The following is an 18687-nucleotide window of genomic DNA, read 5'->3' as shown; positions in this document are numbered from 1 at the left end:
AAGAAAACTAGAAAATTTATAACAGGAAACTAGAGATGTCAATCTGTAAATGATAACAACATCAAAACAATAAAAGAGGTAATAAATAGAACTGTCAAATGGAGAGGAAGGCAAGACATTATCAAGTAATAAATAAGCTTAAACTTAAGACAACCAGACTCATAACAACCCTATAGGACAGAGTTGAACTGCCCCATAGAGTTTCCAAGGACCACCTGGTGGATTCGAGCTGCCAACCTTTTGGTTAGCAGCTGTGGCACTTAACCACTATGCCACCATAAACTTAAGAAGATAGGAGTAAATTTCCACGTAACCACAAAGAAAGTTAACAAACCTACTCATCAAAATAAAGAAGAAAAACATAAAGTCTCAGTAAAAACAAAATCTATACAAATGAAAAAAAATATACAAAAAGAATTCAGCACAGAAGAGTAAGAGAAACAAAGAAAAAGTCAGCACTACACACACACGAAAAAAGCACTACAAAATGATAGGAATAAAGTTACACCTATCCGTAATCACACTGAACATAAATGGCTTAAATACACCCATAAAGATACAGAAAGTGGCAGAATGGATTAAAAAAACAAGGACCCATTAATGTGCTGTCTGTAAGAGACACACCTTAGAAACACAGACATAAATTTATTAAAAATTGAAGGATGGTAAAAATATATCAAGCGAACAACTACCAAAAAAGAGCAGGAGTGGCAATACTAATCTCAGATAAAATGGACTTTAAAACAAAATCCACCATAAAAGAAGAAGGACATTATATAATGATTAAAGGGACAACATACCATGAAGACATAACCATAATAAATGTCTATGCACCCAATGACAGGGCTTCAAAATACATAAAACAAACTCTAACAGCACTGAAAAGAGACGTTGATAGTTGCACAATAACAGTAGGACATTTTAACACACCATTCAGGATAAAGGACAGAAAGTCTAGAAAGAAACTCAATAAACATACAGAATATCTAAAGGCCACAATCGATCAACTTGACCTCACCAACATATACAGAACACTTCACTCAACGGTGCCAAAATACACATTCTTTTCCAACACACAAGGAACATTTTCCAGAACAGACCACATCTAAGGCCACAAAGCAACCCTCAAAAAAACTCAAAACACTGAGATAATAAGAAGTATCTTCTCTGATCACAGCATCATCAAAGTAGAAATTAACACTAGGAAAAGCAAGGAAAAAATCAATTACATGGAAAATGAATAACACCCTGCATAAAATTCACTGGGCAATAGAATAAATCAAAGATTGAACAAAAAACTTCCTAGGATCAAATGAGAATGAAAACACATCAAACAACACCTTTGGGACACAGCAAAGGCAGTGCTCAGAGGTCAATTTATCACAATAGATGCATACATCAAAAAAGAAGAAAGGGAAAAAAATAGCTACACAACTTGAACAAATAGAAAGAAAACAGCAAAAGAAGCCCACAGAAACCAGGAAAAAGGAAATAATAAAGATCAGAGCAGAAATGAATGTAATAAAAAAGAATACAAAAACAATAGAAAGAATCAACAAAACTAAAAGTTGGTTCTTTGAAAGGATCAACAAAATCAACAAACCACTGGACAAACTGACAAAAAAAAAAAAAAACAGAAGAGGATGCAAATAACCCAAATAAGAAATGAAGTGGGGGACATTACAACTGACTGAACTGAAATAAAATGAATCATAACAGAGTACTGTGAAAAACTATACCCCAACAAGTTTGAAAACCTAGAAATCATGGACAAACTTCAAGAAAAACACTACCTACCCCAAAATAACATAAATTGAAGTTAAAAATCTGAACACACTCATCACAAGAGAAGAGACTGAAAACGTTAAAAAAAAAAAAAAAAGACTCCTAACAAATAAAAACCCAGCCCAGATGACTTCACTGGAGAATTCTACCAAACATTCAGAAAAGAGTTTACACCAGTATCACTCAAACTATTTCAGAACATAGAAATGGAAGCACACTTCTGAATTCATTCTATGAAGCCAGCATAACCCCGATACCAAAACCAGGCAGAGATACCACAGTAAAAGAAAATTACAGAACAATATCCCTCATGAATATAGATGTAAATATTCTCAACAAAATTCTATCCAATAGAATTCAGCATCATATTAAAAAAAATAATACACCACAACCAAGTGGGATTCATACCAGGTGTGCAAGGATAGTTCAACTTTAGAAAATCAATCAACGTTATCCACCATATAAATAAAAGAATCACATGGTCATCTCAATTGAAACAGAAGAAGTATTCGGCAAAGTCCAACACCCATTCCTGATAAAAACTCTTGATAAAATAGGTATAGAAGGGAAATTCCTCAACATAATAAAGGAAACCTATACAAAACCAACAGCCAACATTGTTCTTAATAGAAAGAGGCTGAAAGAACAGAAACAAGACAAGGATGCCCTTTCTCAACACTCCTATTTATCATTGTGCTGGAAAACCTACCTAGAGCAGTAAGGCAAGGAAAAGAAATAAAAGGCATCCAAATTGATAAGGAAGAAATAAAACAGTCCCTATTTGCAGATGATATGATACTATACATAGAAAACACAAAAGACTCCATGAAAAAACTACTGTAACTAATAGAAAGATTCAGCAGAATAGCAGGATACAAGACAGACGGACAAAAATCAGTTAGCTTTCTATACACCAATAAAGAGAATTACAAAAAGGAAATCAGGAAAACAACAATATTTATAATAGCCCATAAAAAAATAAAATACTTAGGAATAAATCTAACAAGGGATGTAAAAGATCTTCCAAAGAAAACTGCAAAGTACTACTCCAAGAAATCAAAACAGACCTACATAAATGGAAAAACATACCATGCTCATGGATAGGTAGAAATAACTTTGTGAAAGTGTCAATAAGACCAAAGCAACCTATAAATACAATGCAACCCCAATCCAAATGCAACAGCATTCTTTAAAGAGATGAAAAAAACTAATCATTAACTTTATATGGAAAGGAAAGAGGCCCCAGATAAGTAAAGCACTATTGAAGAATAAAGTAGGACTACTCGAAATACCTGACCTCAGAACTTACTATTTACAACTATGGTGGTCAAAACAGCTTGGTACTGGTACAGTGACAGACACATTGACCAAATGAACAGAATTGAGAACGCAGATGTAAATTCATTCACCTACGGTCACCTGATCTTCCACAAAAGCCCAAAGTACATCAAATACGGAAAACGCAGTCTTTTTTTAACAAATAATGTTGACCAAAAAAACAGGACCCATACCTCACACCGTACACAAAAAACAATTCAAAGTGGATCAAAGCCCTAAATATAAAACCAAAACTATACAGAAAAAAAAGGGTAAACTCTAGAGGCCCTGATACAAGTCATTAACAGAATACAAACCATAACTAACAATACACAAACACCAGAACATAAGCTAGATAACTGGGATCTTCTAAAAATTAAACAGGTAGGCTCATCAAAAGGCTTCACCAAGAGGTGGGGCCAAGAGGGCTGACTAGGTAGAAGCTACCTCGGATCCCTCTTGCAACAAAGACTAGGAGAAAAAAGTGAATCGATCACATACATGACAATCTACAAACCCTGACCTAAGTGACAGAGACTGAGAATGAACAACCACGGGGAAGCAGCGACTGTTTTCGGAGCCTGGAGCCAGCGTCCCACTCAGGAAACCTTGGCACCGGGCTTTGGACTGGGCGCAGGGGAGCTGAGCAGAGCATCCTGAGACGGCGCAAAAATGGGACGCAGCCCTATCCCCCTGAACTGACCTTGAAGGAAGCCCAGCCAGTGCACGCAGGCAGCACAGCAACACGGCTGACAGAAAGAGAAGTCAGCGGGAGGCAGTGACTGGTTTTGGAGCCAGGAGTGCGGCGTTCCAGCCGGGGAACCTTGGCGCTGGGCTTTGGACTGGGAGCGGAGGAACTAACTGCGGCTTCTGAGACGGTGCAAGCACAGGACGTGGGCCTAACCCTCGGGGGCAATCTCTACCCAGCCAGCGCACACAGGTGACGCGCCCCTCGAGAATCTCAGATAAAACAGTCATCCCAAGCAAGTTAGGTAACTTTGTCTATATTCCGGGGTGCTACTCTCTCCTATTTATCTGAACCCTCCACTCCCCTTCCCAGGCAGCTTCATTAACATTGGAATTTCCTAAGCCAGAGGGTGAACTGCGCTGCAGTTTTTCTTTCCTTTTTTTTTTTTTTGGTCTTTTCCTAACCCATTCTCCTGGCCTGAGAGAAGCAGCTACAAAAAACCCAGGGACCAAAAATCCTTCCCTAATTGGACTAAAAACACAGAACCAGCTCCAGCCAAGCATATGTGATCCATAGACTTGGGCTTTCATCCCTACAGGGAACAAGGTGGCTATTATAATGCAAAGGCATTTCTGATAGGGATCTGACTGGAATTGTTTTAGCAGATTACTGGAAAGACAAGTTTCCCAGGTATGATATCTCTGCATATTCAACAAAGCCCTCACTGACCCACAACAGGGAACTGAGACTGAAGCTCCCCCCAGACCACCTAGCCTCCTGCCTTAGGGGTCTAAGAAGGGTGACACCTACCAATCTGTAGAGGTACTTGCATTGGGGCCTAAGGTACAGCTGCAGAGCCCACCCACCAAAGTGCTTTAGGAATAGAGACACACCTACCTCACTGGCACTTGGGGGAAGCCTGTCAGCATCCTGCCACACCTAGAGAGTGAACCCCTGCTGCTACTAGAACCTGGTGCACAAAACTATCACCACTACTTCTCTAGGTGGATAGGTGACAGTCTGCACCATGCACTTGATGACCCCAAATCAGATTCTACTCAAGAATAGTGAATGGACTCTTAGGCTTACATATCTCGTAACAGCCCAAACCAGCTGGGAATAGGACATAAGTGACTCAAGGGCTACAACAATCGAGACAGCACAATCTAGTAGCCCGTCTATGTATATTGAAAGAAAACAAAACAAGATAAGGCTTAGTGAGCAAATACAGAATAAATCACTACAATATCTTACTGATGGCTCTGAGACAGCAGTCGATATCAAACTCCAAAAAGAAGCAGACCATGATTGCTTCTACAACTCCCCAAAGTAAAGAATCAAAATCTTTCCCAAATGAAGATACAATCCTGGAATTGCCAGATGCAGAATATAAAAAACTAATTTACAGAATGCTTCAAGACATCAGGGACGACCTCAGAAATGAAATAAGGCAATCTACAGAAAAAGCCAAGGAACACACTGATAAAGCAGTTGAAGAACTCAAAAACATTACTCAAGAACCTAGTGGAAAAATTAATAAGTTGCAAGAATCCATAGAGAGACAGCATTCAGAAATCCAAAAGATTAACAATAAAATTACAGAATTAGACAACGCAATAGGATGTCAGAGGAGCAGACTTGAGCAATTGGAATGCAGAGTGGGAGATCTGGAGGACCAGGGAATTGACACCAATATAGCTGAAAAAAAAATCAGATAAAAGAATTAAAAAAAATGAAGAAACCCTAAGAATCATGTGGGACTCTATCAAGAAGAATAACTTGCATGTGGTTGGAGTCCCAGAATAGGGAGGGATAACAGAAAACACAGAGAGAATAGTTGAAGATCTGTTGGCAGAAAACTTCCCTGACATCACGAAAGACAAAAGGATATCTATCCAAGATGCTCATCGAACCCCATTTAAGATTGATCCAAAAAGAAAATCACCAAGACATATTCTCATCAAACTTGCCAAAACCAAAGATAAAGAGAAAATTTTAAAAGCAGCCAGGGATAAAAGAAAGGTCTCCTACAAAGGAGAATCAATAAGTTCAGACTACTCAGCAGAAACAATGCACTCAAGAAGGCAATGGGACGACATATATAGAGCACTGAAGGAGAAAAACTGCCAGCCAAGGATCATATATCCAGCAAAACTCTCTCTAAAATATGAAGGTGAAATTAAAACATTTACAGATAAACACAAGCTTAGAGAATTTGCAAAACCCAAACCAAAGCTACAAGAAATACTAAAGGAAATTGGTCAGAAAACCAATAATATCAGATACCAGCACAACGAAAGGTCACAGAACAGAACATCCTGATATCAACTCAAGTAGGGAAATCACAAAAACAAATTAAGATTAATTTTAAAAAGAAAAAAAATGCTCAAAACAGGGAATCATTGAAGTCAATATGTAAAAGATCGCAATAATCAAAAAGAGGGACTAAATACAGGCGGCATAAAACTGCCATATGGAGAGGGATACAAGGCGATATAAGACAATACAAGTTAGGTTTTTACTTAGAAAAACAGGGGTAAATATTAAGATAACCACAAAGAGGTATAACAACTCCATAACTCAAAATAAAAACCAAGAAAAACGTAACGACTCAACAAACATAAAGTCAAATACTATGAAAATGAGGAGCACACAATTTACAAAGAAAAACGAATCAGCACAAAAAAGTAAGTGGAAAATTGAAATTGTCAACAACACACATAAAAAGGCATCAAAATGACAGCACTAAACACATACTTATCTATAATTACGCTGAATGTAAATGGACTAAATGCACCAATAAAGAGACAGAGAGTCTCAGACTGGATAAAGAAACACGATCCGTCTATATGCTGTCTACAAGAGACACACCTTAGACCTAGAGACACAAACAAAAACTCAAAGGATGGAAAAAATATATCAAGCAAACAATAAGCAAAAAAGAGCAGGAGTAGCAATATTATTTTCTGACAAAATAGACTTAAAGTTAAATCCACCACAAGGGATAAAGAAGGGCACTACATAATGATTAAAGGGACAATTGATCAGGTAGATGTAACCATATTAAATATTTATGCACCCAATGACAGGGCTGCAAGATACATAAAACAAACTTTAACAGAACTGAAAAGTGAGATAGACACCTCCACAATTATAGTAGCAGACTTCAACACACCACTTTTGGAGGACAGGACATCCAGTAAGCAGCTCAACAGAGACATGGAAGACCTAATTGCTACAATCAACCAACTTGACCTCATTGACTTATACAGAACACTTCACCCAAATGCTGCAAAGTATACTTTTTTTTCTAGCGCACATGGAACGTTCTCTAGAATAGACCACATATTAGGTCATAAAACAAACCTTTGCAGAATCCAAAACATAGAAATATTACAAAGCATCTTCTCAGACCACAAGGCCATAAAAGTGGAAATCAATAACAGAAAAATTAGGGAAAGGAAATCAAATACTTGGAAACTGAACAATACCCTCCTAAAAAAAGACTGGGTTATAGAAGACATCAAGGAGGGAATAAAGAAATTCACAGAATGCAACGAGAGTGAAAACACTTCCTATCAAAACCTCTGGGACACAGCAAAGGCAGTGCTCAGAGGTCAATTTATATTCATAAATGCACACATACAAAAAGAAGAAAGAGCCAAAATCAGAGAACTGTCCCTATAATTTAAACAAATAGAAAGTGAGCAACAAAAAAATGTATCAGGCACCAGAAGAAAACAAATAATAAAAATTAGAGCTGAACTAAATGAATTAGAGAACAGAAAAACAATTGAAAGAATTAACAAAGCCAAAAGCTGGTTCTTTGAAAAAATTAACAAAATTGATAAACCATTGACCAGACTGACTAAAGAAATACAGGAAAGGAAACAAATAACCTGAATAAGAAACGAGATGGGCCACGTCACAACAGACCCAAATGAAATTAAAAGAATCATATCAGATTATTACGAAAAATTGTATTCTAACAAATTTGCAAACCTTGAAGAAATGGATGAATTCCTAGAAAAACACTACCTACCTAAACTAACACAATCAGAAGTAGAACAACTAAATAGACCCAAAACGAAAAAAGAGATTGAAAAGGTAATCAAAAAACTTCCAATAAAAGAAAGCCCTAGCCCGGATGGCTTCACTGCAGAGTACTACCAAACTTTCAGAGAAGAGTTAACACCACTACTACTAAAGGTATTTCAAAGCCCAGAAAATGACGGAATACTACCTAACTCATTCTATGAAACCACCATATCCCTGATACCAAAATCAGGCAAGGACATCACAAAAAAAGAAAATTGCAGACCTATATCCCTCATGAACATAGATGCAAAAATCCTCAACAAAATTCTAGCCAATAGAATTCAACAACATATCAAAAATATAATCCACCATGACCAAGTGGGATTTATACCAGGTATGCAAGGCTGGTTAAATATTAGAAAAACCACTAATGTAATCCACCATATAAATAAAACAAAAGACAAAAACCACATGATCTTATCAATTGATGCAGAAAAGGCATTTGACAAAGTCGAACACCCATTCATGATAAAAACTCTCAGCAAAATAGGAATTGAAGGAAAATTCCTCAGCATAATAAAGGGCATCTATACAAAGCCAACAGCCAACATCACTCTAAATGGAGAGAGCCTGAAAGCATTTCCTTTGAGAACGGGAACCAGACAAGAATGCCCTTTATCACCGCTCTTATTCAACATTGTGCTAGAGGTCCTAGCCAGGGCAATTACGCTCGACAAAGAAATAAAGGGCATCCGGATTGGCAAGGAGGAAGTAAAATTATCTCTATTTGCAGATGACAGGATGTTATACACAGAAAACCCTAAGGAATCCTCCAGAAAACTACTGAAACTAATAGAAGAGTTTGGCAGAGTCTCAGGTTATAAGATAAACATACAAAAATCACTTGGATTCCTCTACATCAACAAAAAGAACATCAAAGAGGAAATCACCAAATCGATACCATTCACAGTAGCCCCCAAGAAGATAAAATACTTAGGAATAAATCTTACCAAAGATGTAAAAGACGTATACAAAAAAACTACAAAGTACTAGTGCAAGAAACTAAAAAGGACCTACATAAGTGGAAAAACATACCTTGCTCATGGATAGGAAGACTTAACATAGTAAAAATGTCTATTCTATCAAAAGCCATCTATACATACAATGCACTTCCGATCCAAATTCCAATGACATTTTTTAATGTGATGGAGAAACAAATCACCAACTTCATATGGAAGGGAGAGAAGCCTCGGATAAGTAAAGCATTACTGAAAGAGAAGAAGAAAGTGGTAGGCCTCACTCTACCTGATTTTAGATCATATTATACAGCCACAGTAGTCAAAACAGCCTGGTACTGGTACAACAACAAGCACATAGACCAATGGAACAGAATTGAGAACCCAGATATAAATCCATCTACATATGAGCAGCTGATATTTGACGAAGGCCCAGTGTCAGTTAATTGGGGAAAAGATAGTCTTTTTAACAAATGGTGCTGGCATAACTGGATATCCATTAAAAAAAAAAATGAAACAGGACCCATACCTCACACCATGCACAAAAACTAACTCCAAGTGGATCAAAGACCTAAACATAAAGACTAAAACGATAAAGATCATGGAAGAAAAAATAGGGACAATGTTAAGAGCCCTAATACAAGGCATAAACAGAATACAAAACATTACCAAAAATGACGAAAAGAAACCAGATAACTGGGAACTCCTAAAAATCAAACACCTATGCTCATCTAAAGACTTCACCAAAAGAGTAAAAAGACCACCTACAGATTGGGAAAAAATTTTCAGTTATGACATCTCCGATCAGTGCCTGATCTCTAAAATCTATATGCTTCTGTTAAATCTCAACCACAAAAAGACAAACAACCCAGTCAAGAAGTGGGCAAAGTATATAAACATGCACTTCACTAAAGAAGATATTCAGGCAGCTAACAGGTGCATGAGAAAATGCTCTCGATCATTAGCCATTAGAGAAATGCAAATTAAAACTACGATGAGATTCCATCTCACTCCAACAAGCTGGCATTAATCCAAAAAACACAAAATAATAAATGTTGGAGAGGCTGCGGAGAGATTGGAACTCTTATACACTGCTGGTGGGAATGTAAAATGGTTTAACCACTTTGGAAATCTATCTGGCATTTTCTTAAAAAGTTAGAATACCATACAACCCAGAAATCTCACTCCTCGGAATATACCCTGGAGAAATAAGGACCTTCACACAAACAGATATATGTACACCCAGGTTTATTGCAGCTCTGTTTACAATAGCAAAAAGCTGGAAGCAACCAAGGTGTCCATCAACGGATGAATGGTTAAATAAATTGCGGTATATTCACACAATGGAATACTACGCATCGATAAAGAACAGTGACGAATCTGTGAAACATTTCATAACATGGAGGAACCTGGAAGGCATTACGCTGAGTGAAATTAGTCAGAGGCAAAAGGACAAATATTGTATAAGACCACTATTATAAGATCTTGAGAAATAGTATAAACTGAGAAGAACACATACTTCTGTGGTTACGAGGCGGGGAGGGAGGGTGGGAGAGGGTTATTTACTGATTAGTTAGTAGATAAGAACTACTTTAGGTGAAGGGAAGGACAATACCCAATACACGGAAAAAAAAGATCAGCTCAAATGGACTGGAACAAAAGCAAAGACGTTTCTGGGATAAACTGAATGCCTTCGAAGGTCAGTGGAGCAAGGGCGGGGGTTTGGGGACTATGGCTTAAGTGGACTTCTAAGTCAATTGGCTAAATACTATTATAAAAACATTCTGCATCCCACTTTGAAATGTTGCGTCTGGGGTCTTAAATGCTAACAAGTGGCCATCTAAGATGTATCAATTGGTCTCAACCCACCTGGATCAAAGGAGAATGAAGAACACCAAGGTCACACGACAACTATTAGCCCAAGAGACAGAAAGGGCCACATGAACCAGAGACTTACATCATCCTGAGACCAGAAGAACCAGATGCTTACTGGCCACAACCGATGACTGCCCTGACAGGGAGCACAACAGAGAACCCCTGAGGGAGCAGAATATCAGTGGGATGCAGACCCCAAATTCTCATAAAAAGACCAGACTTAATGGTCTGACTGAGACTAGAGGAATCCCGGCGGTCATGGTCCCCAAACCTTCTGTTGGCCCAGGACAGGAACCATTCCCGAAGACAACTCAACTGACATGGAAGGGACTGGACAATGGGTTGCAGAGAGATGCTGATGAAGAGTGAGCTACTTGTGTCAGGTGGACACTTGAGACTGTGTTGGCATCTCCTGTCTGGAGGGGAGATGGGAGGGTAGAGACGGTTAGAAACTGGCAAAATTGTCATGAAAGTAGAGACTGGAAGGGCTGACTCATTAGGGGGAGAGTAAGTGGGAGTATGGAGTAAGGTGTATATAAGCTTATATGTGACAGACTGACTTGATTTGTAAACGTTCACTTAAAGCTCAGTAAAAATTATTAAAAAGAAAAAAAAAAAAAAGGCTTCACCAAAAGAGTAAAAAGAGAACTATAGACTGGGAAATAATTTTTGGCTATTATAAATCCATTGACGGTCTAATCTCTAAAATCTACAGGAAAATCCAACAGCTCTACAACAAAAAGATAAATAATCCAATTAAAAATGGGCAAAGTTTACGAACAGACAGTTCACCAGAGAAGACATTCAAGCTGCTAAGAGACACATGAGAAAACACTTTCAATCAACAGACATTACAAACATTCACATCAAACTACAATGAGATAACATCTCACCATGGCATTACTGGCAAGAATCAAAAAAACAGAGAATAAAAAATGTTGGAGAGGATGCAGGGAGATTGGACCTCTTTTGCACAGCTGGTGAGAATGCAAAATGGCACAACCACTTTGGAAAATGACATGAAACTTCCTTTAAAAGCTAGAAATAGAAATACTGTATGATCCAGCAATCCCGCTCCTAGGAATATACTAGAGCTATATGAGTTTTACACAAATAGACGTATGTACACCCATGTTCATTTCAGCATTGTTCATAAAAGCAAAAAGATGGAAACAACCTAGTGTCCCATCAACTGATGAACAGATAAACAAACTATGGTACGTACGCACAATGGAATGCTACACGACAATAAAGAACAATGATGAATCTTTGCAGTATCTCACAACATGGATGAATCTGGAGGACATTATGCTGAGTGAAATAAGTCAATCACAAAAGGACTAATATTTTATGAGATCACTACTATAATCACTCATGAACAGGTTTATACACAATAAGAAACAATTTTTAATGGCTCTGAGGGAGGGAAGAGGTGGGAGGGAAAAACACTAAATAGACAATAGATAAGTGGTAATTTTGGTGAGGGTAAGACAGTATACAATACTGGGGGAGCCAGCGCAACCTGTCCAAGCAAGGTCATGGAAGCCCCATAGACACATCCAAATTCTCTGAGGGACCAAATTACTGGGCTGAGGGCTGTGGGGACCATGATCTTGGAAACATCTAGCTCAATTGACATGGCATAGTTTATAAAGAAAATATTCTATGTTCTGCTTTAGTGAGTAGTGTCTGGGGGCTTAAAAGCTTGTGAGAGGCCATCTATGATACTGCACTGATCTCACCCTATCTGGAGCAAGGGAGAATGAAGAAAATCAAAGACACAAGGGAAGATTAATCCAAAGGAGTAATGGACCACAACTACCAAAACCTCCACCAGACTGAGTCCACTACAACTAGATGGTGCCCAGCTACTACCACTGACTGCTCTGACAGGAATCACGATAGAGCGTTGGGACAGAGGTGGAGAAAAATGTAGAACAACAGTCTAACTCACAAAAAAGACCAGACTTACTTACCAGACTGGAGAAACCCCAAGAGTATGGCCTATGGACACTCTTCTAGCTCAGTAATGAAGCCACTCCTGAGGTTCATCCTTCAGCCAAAGATTAGGCAGGCCCATAAAACAAAATGAGACTAAATGGGCACACCAGCCCAGAGGTAAGAAAGAGAAGGCATGAGGGAGCAGGAAAGCTGGTAATGAGGAAACCAAGATGGAGAAGGGATGAGTGTTGACATGTCATGGGGTTGGCAACCAATGTCACAAAACAATATGTGTATTAATTGTTTAATGAGAAACTAGTTTACTCTGTAAACCTTCACCTGAAGTACAATAAAAAAAAATTTGTGATTTCTCCTTTGACTCATGGGCTATTTAGAAGCATTTTGATTAATTTCAAAATAATTTGAAGTAATACCCAAATTTATTTCCGTTGTTCAGTTTCTGCTTGTTCAGAAAACAGTTTACATTGTTAAAATTGGTTTAAGCTTACTGAATTTTGTTCTGTAGCCCAGCATATGCTGGCTACAGGAGAATGATCCATATGCAATTGAAAAATGTGTGTAAACAAAATATGCGTGTATGCTGCTATTATTATTATTAATGATGTGTTAATAATAATAAATATGTCATTTAAATATTCTATAAAAGAAAGATGAAGTTGGCTGAAGCTGTCATTCAACTCTTTTATATTCTTATTTATTTTCTGCTTAGTTTATCAATTACTGAAAAAGGTGTATTTATATCTCCAAATATAATTGTTGAATTGTCAGTTTCACTGTTCATTTCTGAAAATGTTTGCTTCACGTAATTTGAGGCTTTGTTGTTAGGCTCATGTTGTTGTTGTTAGGTGCCATCCAGTTGGTTCCGACTTGTAGCAACCCTATCTGCAACAGAATGAAACTCTGCCCAGTCCTGCACCATCTTCATAATTGTTGTCATGCTTGAGTCCATGTGCCGGCCCTTCTGGTTGAAGGTCTTCCTCTTTTTTTGCTGACCCTCTAGTTTACTAAGCAGGATGTCCGACTCCAGGGACTGGTATCCCTGATAACATGTCCAAAGTATGTGAAACATAGTTTCACCATCCTTGCTTCTGAGGAGCATTCTGGCTGTACTTCTTCGAAGACAGATTTGTTTGTTCTTTTGGCAGTCTATGGTATACTCAATATTCTTCTCTAACACCATAATTCAAAGACATCAATTCTTCTTTAGTCTTCCTTATTCATTGTCCAGCTTTCATAGGCATATGAAGTGATTGAAAACACCATGGCTTGGGTCAAGCGCACCTTAGTCTTCACGGTAACATTTTTGCTTTTTAACACTTTAAAGAGGTCTTTTGCAACAGATTTGCCTGATGCAATGCATTGTTTGATTTCTTAACTGCTGCTTCCATGGGTGTTGATTGTGGATCCAAGTAAAATTAAATCCTTGACAAGTTCCGTTTATCATACTATTGCTTATTGGTCCAGTTGTGAGGACTCTTGTTTTCCTTATATTGAGGTGTAATCCCTACTGAAGTCCTCGTCAATTCTCTTGAATCCATGCTTCAAGTCCTCCTCACTTTCAACAAGCAAAATTGTGTCATCTGCATATGGCAGGTTGTTAATGAGTCTTCCTCCAGTCCTGATGCCACATTCTTCTTCACATAGTCCAATTTCTCCGATTATTTACTCAGGACGAAGTATAACTGCCCCGTAGGGGTTTCCAAAGAATGGCTGTTGGGTTGGAACTATAGACCTTTTGGTTAGCAGCCAAGCTCTTAAACACTGTGCCACCAGGGCTCCATGGTATGGTTAGCATGATATAGCTCTTAACATCTTTTTACATTCAACCTTCTGGTGTCTTTGAATCTCAAGTTTTTCTCTTGTTGAAAGCATACAATTGAACCTTCACTTATTATACAGTCTGACCATATCTGCCTTTTGAATGCAGTATTTAGTTCATGAATATACATGTTTTAAATTTTAAGTGATTTAATGAGGAAGAGTTCGTATAGATTAAACCATACATATTTAAACTGCACAATTTAATATTATGACACATATATTCATCCTTGAATTCATCATCATAATCAAAACATTATTCCAAAAGCATTCTTCTTGGCTCTCTATAATCTCTTCCTCTTGTCCTCCCATCCCACCTCTCTGGGCAACTACCCATCTACATTCTGTCACTATGAATTAGTTTCCATTTTCCAGGCTTATAAAAATAGAATCATACAGTATGTACTCCTGTCATTGTTTTCTTTTCTCAGAATAATTACTTTGAGTTTCATTCATGTTGTTGCGTGCATGAATAGCTCATTTCTTTTTATTGCTTCCGGTTGCACACATCACTTCTATTCATCGATCAGTGATTAGAACCTAGTCACACGGCCACCAAAAATGCGAGAAAAACTTGGAAATCTATGCTTAGTTGAGAGCTTGTTAGTTTAGCTAAAACCTCTGTTAATATTAGAAAGAGAAGAGATACAGTGGCTCAGCTAGCAGACTTTGTCAAAGTCCGTTACTTTGGCCACTTAGATATCCATGGACATCCCAATTTACACATACAGAACAAGCTCACGCCTGTCTCAAGGAAAACAATCCCAGCCTCTCATCCAGGTTCTGCATCTAATTCAAATTTCAGTACCTCCATCTTCTTCATTAGATGTACCTCCTCAAATTCCTGTGACCTGTGATCTAAAAGACAAGCCAACTGCCCTTCAAACATCTAGTATACAATGAAAGAATAAGTAGGATAAGCACAACAAAATCTCCCACTGGACAAAGGAAAGAATTTGAAAAAAATAGCAGTCAGTATACAATGAAAGAATAAGTAGGATAAGCACAACAAAATCTCCCATTGGACAAAGGAAACAATTTGAAAAAAATAGCAGTCACTGGTCCATAGCAATTATCAAATCACTCTGGGAAGGAACTGAGAAAAACCTCCAATTAACAAGGGGAATATGTTCCTGTGTTAGCCCCTCTGATAGTCTCTTGGTGCCTGCCTTTGTCATCTAGGAGGTTTCTTGTTCATTGTCCTTTGCAGCCACATGTAAAATGGCCCTTATTTAGTAGTTCCTTTTTCTTGGAGTCACTAAACTTTCACTTCATGTTTCGTACTGGTGGAGGGGTTTCTATACTTATTGAACAATCAGAAGTTCTTGCAACATAGTACTGTGGTTACTTTGACAATATAATCGCACCTGAAACTTACTAGGCTTCTGGCCTCTTTGCTTCTGATCCATTACTGTTTCCCTAACCACAACCAATGTTTATCACTAGATATAATCTTGACTCTGAAAAGTTTTATCGTTCATGTTTCTATGTATTTCTTGTCTCTCGCTTTCCAAATTTAATAGTGGATGCCTTGAGGTTGTAAGGCAACAACTTTAATCCGATCTTATGCTACTGAGTTAACTCCCAGTGTTTGGCGGAGAAGCCTTAACAAGCCATCCTTGAGAAGAGCTTGAAATCAAAGTTTTATCTACTGTAAAGCTTTTAGAGAAAACCTTATTTTAACAATCTGAGCTCATTTTCCTCATAAAACTTCACTGAAATATTGTTAAGTAGTAACCAAGTAACCAATACCCACCAACATGCTGCGATTTTCTAAACTATCACATGAAGTTGCAGGTTTTGTTGATACATATCATCCGTCTTCCAAGGAATTGCATATGAAGATTTCACCAAATATTTTAACACAGTAATATCTGTGTCCTCTCTGTCTGTCCTCAACCATTAAGCCATGAAACCTGCTCCTGAGTATAAATTAGCTAAAACAAATGGAAGAGTTGATGAAGTAAAAGGGCTGAACAGAAGATTTTAGAGGATGGTTCAAGAAGACAAATTAAAGTATTATAATTGAATGTGCAAAGACCTGGAGTTAGAAAACCAAAAAGGAAGAACATATTTGGCATTTCTCAAGCTGGAAGAACCAAAGTGAAAATTCAAGCCCCAAGCTGAAATATTGAAGGATTCTATATTGGAGCCCTGGTGGCACAGAGGTTAAGAGCACAGCTGCTAACCAAAAGGTTGGCAGTTCAAATTTACCAATCACTCCTTGGAAACCCTATGGGGCAGTTCTACTGTATCCTATAGGGTCACTATAAATTGGAATCCTGTTGCAGGCAACTTTTTTTTTTTAACGGATATAATGTAGAATGATCCAGAAAATGTCTAAACAAGATGCGAGAGAGGTGAGGACAAGATGGCAGAATAGACAGACGCTTCCAGTGAGCCCTCTTTACAACAAAGACATGAAAAAAAAAAGAGAAATGAGAATATTTATGCCAAGCTAGGAGCCCTGAACATCAAAGGCAAGATTAGGAAACAAACTGAGGGACAGGGGAGGAAGAGATGGTTCAGAAGCAGAGAGGAGTTATGGGACCTGAAACACTGTAGGAGCCCTCAGGTACCATTCTCAGGAACAGCTGTGGTAGGCTGGTACTAGCATTCAGCAGCAATTTCCTCAGGAAGAAACAGCCAGACACACAACCTACTCACACCTCCAGAACCAGAGAAGAATAGCACTCTCGACAAAATCAAAGTACTTATGTATATTTTCCCGTGTCTCCCCAGCCCCAAGCTGGCTTCAGCAGCTGTTGATTTCCCTGGGCCTGAGATAGGCCCTGGCGAGCACCTACACCCATCCTCCAGGCCCTGGAGAAGGAATAAATTTGCAATTGTGGAAAAAGATATTTTGCCAGCTACACTAACTGGGGGAACTCCGGACAGAAGCAGCTCCTGACCAGGCATAAATGGTCTGTGGACTTTGAGAACCTTTCCCCTATGCATGGACCTGTGTGGGCCTATTTCAGGAGAATAGGCCCTTGTTGGCAGACTACAACTGTTTTAGCTGTGGAGTGGAGAGGTGGGTGTTTGATGTTTGACATTGCTTTGCCTATTAAACAGGGTTCTCACCTACCCACATCAGGGACCTAAGGACTGGTGGCTCCATTCAGGTCACCCAGCTACCCGTGATGGGGCCCAAGGATAACTCCCAGACCTTACAACCAAAATCACTGGATGCCCATGGTCTGTGTGAAGAACCCGCCCACTTGTAAGCTCCAGGGAAAAGGGACACGAATTCCTCAGAGACACTTGGGGGATGATTCTCAGCCCCCTGCCTTGTTCAGAGTGTGATCCCCAGCTGCAACCAAATACCAGTACATACACCAATCGCCCATACCCCTCTAAGACTGTAGGACAGAGCCTGTGCACTTGATGATCAGCTACTTGGACACCTGAGCTGAATTCATACAAGAAAAGTGAATGGACTCCTAGACTGATATACTTGATAACAGCTCTAGCCATCTGGGGACAGGATGTCAGAGCTCCAAAGGCAAAAATAATCAAGCTAGCCCACTCGAGCAACCCATTTGGGCATATCAAAACAAAACAAAACAAGAAGCTAGGATACGGTAAACAAAAACAAAATAAACTCGAATAATAACTTAACAGATGGCTTGGAGAAAAAAGTCAATATCAAGTCACATAAAGAAACAGAGCATGATTGCCCCAAAAAGCTCTCAAAACAAAGAATCAAGGGATCTTCTAGACGAAAGTGCCTTCCTGGAACTACTGGATGCAGAATACAAAAGGTTAATATACAGAACCCTTTGAACACCAGGAAGGAAATCAGGCAACATGCAGAACAGGCCAAGGAACACACAGAAAAGCAGTTGAAGAAATTAAAAAGATTCTTCAGGAACATAATGAAAAATTTAATAAGCTAGAAAAATACATAGACAGCAATCAGAAATTCAGAACATTAACAATAAAATTGCAGAATTAGATGATTCAGTGGAAAATCAGAGGAGCAGAAAGGAGCAAGTCGAAGGCAGAATTTGTGAACTTAAAGATAAAGCACTTGGCACCAATATATTTGAAGAAAAATCAGACAAAAGATTTTTTAAAAATTGAGAAAACTTAAGAATCATGTGGGACTCTATCAAGAGAAATCACCTACAAGTGATTGGAGTACCAGAACAGGGACGGATAACAGAAAATACAGAGAGAATTGTT

The sequence above is a fragment of the Elephas maximus genome, chromosome 23, assembly GCF_024166365.1.
Source record: "Elephas maximus indicus isolate mEleMax1 chromosome 23, mEleMax1 primary haplotype, whole genome shotgun sequence".
In the NCBI taxonomy this organism is placed as follows: Eukaryota; Metazoa; Chordata; class Mammalia; order Proboscidea; family Elephantidae; genus Elephas; species Elephas maximus.
This window is presented reverse-complemented; position numbering follows the sequence as displayed.